General features: G+C 40.9%; 1 protein-coding gene across 1 annotated transcript in view; it reads left to right on the plus strand.

Moving 5' to 3' along the window:
• The first annotated feature begins 933 nt into the window (after positions 1 to 933).
• LOC139149932 (protein c-Fos-like) overlaps positions 934 to 7,861 on the plus strand; it is an 18,929-nt gene continuing 12,001 nt past the window's right edge. Inside the window, exon 1 of the mRNA XM_070721993.1 lies at positions 934 to 1,410. The gene's annotated coding sequence lies outside the window, so the exon portion shown is untranslated. The remainder of the gene's footprint in view (positions 1,411 to 7,861) is intronic.

Below are 7,861 nucleotides of genomic sequence, written 5' to 3' on the forward strand. Positions count from 1 at the left end.
CACACGGAGTCATCACTTCTTATTTGTACGAAATACAAAAGCATTCTCTTGAACTATTTATGAGTGCGTGAATCTTGCTTGTTGTTTTTATCTATTTCTCACATGACCGCCAAATCTGCCCTAATATGTGTATTGTATACACATCTGAGTCACTTTCATAATCAGTGTTTCATTACTTTCCATCACCTTAGTTGAAACATCTTTCCAATCTTTCTCCGATCAGACGTGATGAAGTGTCGTAAACTGAACATGACAAAAGCCTGTCATTTTAAAATATCTTCTTGATGCGATTCACTGAGACAATCCTCGATTGTGCACCTACCAGTCTTTGTATACCTACCTACCTACCTACCTACCTACCTACCTACATACCTGCCTACCTACCTACCTGCCTGCCTACCTACCTGCCTACTTACCTACCTACCTACCTGCCTGCCTACCTACCTGCCTACTTACCTACCTGCCTACCTACCTACCTACCTGTCTACCTACCTACCTACCTACCTACCTACCTACCTACCTACCTGCCTGCCTGCCTACCTACCTGCCTACTTACCTACCTACCTACCTACCTACCTACCTACCTAACTACTAACCTGCCTACCTGCCTACTTACCTACCCGCCTTTCTACCTACTTACCTGCCTACTTACCTAGTACCTGCCTGCCTGTCTACCTACTTACCTACCTGCCTGCCTACCTACCTACCAACATTTTAGTCATTCTTGTCGTGACATCTTTTCCTCGTGTTTTTCATATTTTTCGCTACTTTTGGCTCGAATTTCAGACACGAGTGATTTTGTCGCATTCGTCAATGCATTGCCTACCACAGGCCCTCCACTAGACTGTGCTTACACGTTGACACAGATATGGCTAGCACTGTAGGACGGTGGGTGTGGTCGAATGTATTCAACATAGGACCCATAGAATGTGTATTCAAAAACTTGAAGGTATTGGAGTAATGAGTCATACTTCAGATTACAGAAAATCTTCCCACACAACAGAGTGTGTGCTGTGAGGGGTGGAAACTGGCGGAAAATTGACACAAAAATGGAGTATAAGGAGATTTTTGAGCGTAACATGGCGAGAGAAAGTCTCGTCAAACAATCCTTACTGAAGGGTTTCGTCAACAGAAGCCGGGCCAGCCGTGTGGGACTCGGAAGGTGTCGAACTCGAAAACTAAGTAAGTGCCGACAGTAGAATGAGTGTGGGAAGAACGAACAGATTGACCAAGAAAGCTGAAGACCTACAGTAACGCCTATGAGGCAGCACTTAATCATTGAAAGTTGATTTCCCAACGTTCCGAACGAGAAGAGCTGTGAAGCGTCGAGAGTTAGTCTCGGCTTGAAGTCTTGAAGTGACCGAGGCCACTCGACTCCAATACCACTATTGCTGTATGTTAATTTGACAGGTAAGGCCAAGAACAAATTGATGACGCCGGTCCCTCCAAGGAAGGATATACTGGTATTCTTGCACTTGCGAGCGTCGTTAGTCATATACACGGTCCCAATATCTCGTGTAAAAGTTCACTCGGTCCTTCTGAAGTTGCCTGAAAAGTTTTCGCTGACCCTATATCAAGCAAGCATAAGCTCAAAAATTCGCCTGGGAGTCGGTTTTATTCGATTGAGCCAGCCACCGTGCCGTCACGCGCCAGGCAAACAACAATTGGGGACTTCTCGAAGTCACTCCAATTCTCCGGAGCTATCTCCATTTGTCAATCGCATTTTTGCTCCTCACTGGAGACGTTTTGGTCTTATAAGGTAAAAAAGAAAACTCGGGAACACTGATCTTGAATCATTATTAGTCAGATTTCAAAAATACTTCAGGTCGTAAGTTCAGAGAGAAGGGACCCAACTGAATTGGCCTTCGGAAGAATGGTACCGATTGAACGGAGTTTTCCAGAATTAGAGTCGTGTTTACGTAGACACCATCATATGGAAACAACGCAAATATGACAATGAGTGTGTGCGTCATTGAATGGACGTGTTACCCTTCGGTATTGTGTACCCGCGAATAACTTTGAAGAAAGGGAGAGGGTCCAACCATGGAACAACAAAGCGAGGCGGCGACGGCTTGGTCTTGTCTGAGATCTAAAAATATACCTCTTGACGTCATTTCACAGTGGCTTGAGGTAATAGGTGGACTTTGGACAAAGAGAGCTGTAAAAAACGGAACAGGCAGGTACCGACGAAAAGCAACGACCTTTCACCAGTTTATAGAATCAGGGCGTCAAGTGTTGTTTTTTTTCTGGTGCGTACTGTACACTCGAATGCGCACCAGGTATCATGCAACGATCACGTGAACGCACCAAGAAACATGTGTCAGCGATTTCAGCCAGGGGTGAACTGTATCGCCTGAACAGAGGTGCAACGAACGGCTTACACAGGTGTCACCCGACCTTTGCATGTCGTGTTGTCGTACATATGCACGATCACGCGAAGCGGTGACCATCGTATATGGAAGTTCGCGCGGAGAAAAATATAATTGCTCTATTTAGCACAATGCCCTACATAAAGTCGACCAATTTCAGCAGTGCAAAAAAATCTTCGGAATTTTCCGTTTGTTACGCATCCTTGCCTGCGTCAGGTGGTATTAAAAGATTACCAAACGAAACCCAAACACCACGAAAACATTAATAGGGTGGTAGAATAGGGTTAACGTGTCTGCCAAGTTTTCCGATTTCCAAAAAAACTCGTGTTCATTCTTTATATGACAGCAGAATTAAATCTTTGAAATGTACCTCAAGAGCGTTGTTCAGTCTGAATTTTCTTCTATAAACAAGTCTTACACACTCATTGTCATATTTACGTTGTTCCCATATGATGGTGTCTACGTAAACACGACCCTAGTTCTGGAACACTCCGTTCAATTGGTACCATTCTTCCAACGGCCAATTTGGTCTCCTCTCTCTAACTTAGGACCCAATGTATTTTTGAAATCTGACTAACAATCATTCAAGATCAGTTTTCCCAAGTTTTCTTTTACCTTGCAAAACGTATTCGACAAGTTGAAAATAATTTACTGGCTCACAATTCTAAGTTACCAACCATTCAAATCATATTCCATGGTAAAACACCACGTTTTTGAGTGTAAATCTCGATACGGGCACAGTCCCTCCATTCATTGTGATACAGGCAAATGTTCTTTGCCGGTTCCCTGATACTAGGCTGCCACCACGCTGCGCTAAAAGCGCTCATATTTTTGGCTAGCTAGAAGACTTTTGGACAATTTCAGTTTTTGTCGTGCTTTTCAGACAGTGTTTTTGTCGATATTACCTTTGCATTTGGGTATTGAACTTCGTTTTCTTGGTTATTATATTTTAATAACATCTGATTAAGTGTCGTTGATTTTGTGTACCTGTGTCTATTTAATGTTACAAAAAAACCCAACATTTATAGATGCATTCATTTATGGGTCGCGTTACGAAGAATGGAGTAAAAAGTCAGGTCAATCTGATGGAAGTGCTGCAGTACAATGTGTAAAGGTCGTGACCGAAATGCGATGACATCATTGCATTACATCATTCCAAACGCGCGCTCGTTCAAATTCTGTGACTCAATGGGACGTGGTGAAACGGCGTCCGAGTCGACGATTGGGGTAGTGTAACCCAATTTAAACGGGTTACGCGTGGCGTGATGTGTATGTGACCGGATGATAAAATTACGGTATGACATAATAAAATATGGGCTGTCGTTTACGTAAACGATATGCTTGTCACGTGTGTAAGGGCAGGTATACCTTGACCTGTTAAAATCTTGAACGCTAAGACAAGAGAAGAGTGACAGACAACAAAAAAGTCTATCGTATGTGCTACAGTTCCGGGCCCTGTCTTGTTACAAAAAGTTCTTCACGCAACATTGAGTTAAGCAACATTACCGATCATGAATGAATCCATTACTGTACTAGTATAAGAAATGTCACAGTGGCATACAAAGAGTTCTCATCCCTAGTATGTATGTATGTATGTATGTATGTACGTACGTATGTATGTATGTATGTATGTATGTATGTATGTGTGTATGTATGTATGTATGTATTGTACACTCACACATACACTTAGCACAACGTTTCGTCCGAGAAGTCGGACTTCATCAGGTGTTCTAGTGTATTGGCGCGGGGACTGTCTGCAAAACAAAGAACCATAACACTATATATATCTCTCTCTATATCTCTCTCTATCATATATATCTCTATATCTCTCTCTCTCTCTCTATATATATCTATATATATATATATATTACAAATTACTTCATGTACAAAGTTATAATATCTGTTAAGTTTCATGCAGATATTATTACTTCGTATACTTGAAGTGCTTTGTATTATTATTTATAGCGCTCTGGTATTCGTATAGCACTGTAATTTCTCTCGAGGACATCTGTATACTTCGAGATATATATATATATATATATATATATATATATATATATATATATATATATATATATATATATATATATATATATATATATTTATATATATATACACACACACACAATGTATACAATGTGCCCTCCCGGTTATCACCATAATGGCTTTATGGCAACCTCTGAACTTGGGCACAGAGAGTACGGTATATATATATATATATATATATATATAGTGCTGGAGAGTTGCTGGAGAGATGATTTTACAATAATATCTCTAGAACGATGTTTCGTTGGCCGCTGGACTCACTCGTCAGGAAACTAAAGAGGTTTTAATATACATCTACTAGGGTACACACAGATATTCAGTTGGATATTTTACGCAGATGGCGGAATGTGTGTTTGCATTGAGAGTTGTTGCACAACAATGTTTCGCTATACTGTTATGAATATTTATCTACAAGGAGAGAACCGATGTACATAGCGGAATGTATTTTAAAGTTTAGTTGTTACACAACAGTGCCTTGCTTCTGTGTCGGCACGAGGACACAAGTTCATTTCTTTTATTGAGGGTTAGAATATTATGGGTGTCGTCTTATTATAAATTTCTCTGTTATGCAAAGCACAGAAGCAAGGCATTGTTACCAAGATAGACTTGAGATCACGATAATTCTACATTACTAAAACATTCTGACGCCTTGGCCATCGTAAATCTGAGTCGCATCTAGAAACACAACGCCAATCGATGCGGGTACGTTACACTTGCTCGATATCAGAAACGGTATGATGATGTGAAAACTGAGTAGAATATTATATATTCTGTGAACAGTGAGTCGCTGTCAGCTCGAATTATGTGTATTTAAGTCAGCTTAGCGCGAGATAACCGTGACAGCGACTTCCTGTTTGGAGAATTCGACATAAGGGAGCATTCGTTATTTACGGGGAGGGGGGGGTCGGTGGAAATCAGGGGGGGTTGACTTTTACAAAACCGCTTTTCAGGGGGGGTCAAATTTTACAATCAATGATTGAAGGGGGTCAAATTTTACAAAGGTTTGTGTTGAGTTATGGAAAACAAAATTGACTTTGGAATTTCACCGAAATGTTGCTTGTGTAACCGATGTTTCGAGACGGCAGAATAATAACCGACCGAAGCTCAGCCAAATTTATTTCTCTAGCAGGGCCAACAAGTCCGAGACTGGCATTAACCTCTCTAGAGCAGCAACAGAGCATGTAGCCCTGAGTACAGGTCTGTGTGTTCCTGGCGTATACGGCCTCCACCACGCTGCCCTGCAACGGTCTGTGGAGATAACTGGGGTCTCTGCAGCGAGATTCAAAATGGGGATCGCCATGGGTAAACAACTTGTCGAGTATGTTATGTTTCAGAAAATGAGCGGTTTTGGACGTTAGGAGAAGTCAATCGCATCTTTTCTGGGATTGGTTAGGAGGTAAAGGTAGGCAGGGAAAGGATTTCGCCCCAATAGAGCAGAATTTCGGCCAAAAAGACCGTTTAGTCTTCATTGCGGTCCAGATCCAGGCCGCAGAGACCTCAAGTCTGTTCAAAGACCATTGCAGGGCTGTGGTAGAGGCCATATAATGCTGGGAACACACGTGCACACACCTGTACGCAGGGCTACACAGCCAAAATGAGGGCACACAGTCCATGTAGCCGACAATGAGATGCAAATGATATGCGGTCAAGGTCTCCTCAACTAACTTTCAGCTGGTTCTTCACTTTCTACAAAGGCACAGACTTATTCTACCTGCAACTTAAAACTGATAGTGATTTTGTAGCTCATTCTTTACTATTTTTCATAGTTTTGATAGCCGGTAACACACACTTCGTGTTCGTGTCGGCTACATGGACGATCTGCCGAAATGAGGAACCAACACACAGTCATATAATGTAACAAACAACCTCTGTATATATTGTGTCAAATATCGGGGTCTACATATAAAATAGTAAAACCGTACCCAAAACTATAAATATTACTCCATGGTAACAGTAACCGTACTGATCGACCTCCCGACGGCAGGAGTCGAACACACTTTCAGAACAAAACTCTGTTCAAACCCTTTCTAAATGCTTAACAATTTCTATGGAAAACTTAACGGTACCGCAGAGGTACCTCAGACTTGACGACGCGGCTGGGAAACACAAATAGTTCACACGCGACTTTAACTAATGTTCGATGCATCGATGATGAGCACAATTGTAAGTCCCGTGTAATGTCTGCACATAAAAGTCGGCGACAACACACGCAATTCACTGCTAAGCAGCGTCCAGTTCAGCTACCACGGGAGCAGCCATCTTACTAATATTCTTAGATCTTTTGTTTACTTCCGGTCGGGACATGCCGAACTAATCTGAAGTCTTACTCTGCTAACTCCGCGCATCGACAAAAGTTCAGTGGAACAATCATAAATAATGTTCTCATGACAATCTCAGACATCTGACTGAACTCATAAACGGAATAAAGTTCACAGTTAACACACAATTTGCTGCAGAAAGATCAGCTTTCAACTTGTGGTGATATTATCATCTTAGCAGTGCGTATATTGCAAATATACGGCACGGCTTTCACTTGTGTGAGCAATGTTCGTTCCATCGACTAAAGTAGAGCATGGCGTAGGGTTTAAATAAACTGTCTGATCCGCACAAAATTCGATCTCTGCCACTCACCGGTTTCTTTACATATCTGCTGACTTGAGTAAGACTCAAAATAGAGAAATATCTGACTTAAAAAGCACACGCTGACACTCAAACCTTCCAGTGCCAGTGCAGCATGCAATGTAAAACACTCTCTGGAAAGTTCCCGTCTTGGACTCCCTAGGTATACAGTGATAACACACAAGAACTCCCAGGCAAAATAGAAAATACACAGGTCCTCCATACATAATCTATGAGAAGCTATGAATAATTTCTTTTAAATACAAAACTAGCTAAATCTGTGTATTTATAGATTCTTGATTATTGATATTAATGTACTTGATAAGACTAGGGTAGTTACCAGTGCATGTGTGAGCAAGAAATATGATTTTGGAATTTCACCGAATTGTTAATTCACTATCTTGTCAGAGGAAACTATGAATAATTTTTTTCCATAACATAACTAGTTAAATCTGTGTATTTATGTACGCTTGATTATTGATATTAATTTACTTGATTAGACTAGGGTGGTAACAAGTGGATGTTTGTGCAAGAAATTTGATTTTGGAATGTCACCGAAATGTTGATTCACTATCTTGTCTATATGGAAACTATGATAATTTTTTTCCAATATAAAACTAGGTAAATCTGTGTATTTATGTACTCTTGATTATTGATATTAGTGTACTTGATTAGACTACAGCGATTACAAGTTCATGTGTGTGCAAAAATTTGATTTTGGCATTTCACCAAAAATGTTGATTCTCTAGTATGTGAGGAAACTTTTTCAGCCCGGGGCCACAGGGTGCGAAGGGTTAATGAATTAAATCTGATGAATTTTTTTTTTT

This window comes from Ptychodera flava, chromosome 14, assembly GCF_041260155.1.
Source record: "Ptychodera flava strain L36383 chromosome 14, AS_Pfla_20210202, whole genome shotgun sequence".
NCBI lineage: Eukaryota > Metazoa > Hemichordata > Enteropneusta > Ptychoderidae > Ptychodera > Ptychodera flava.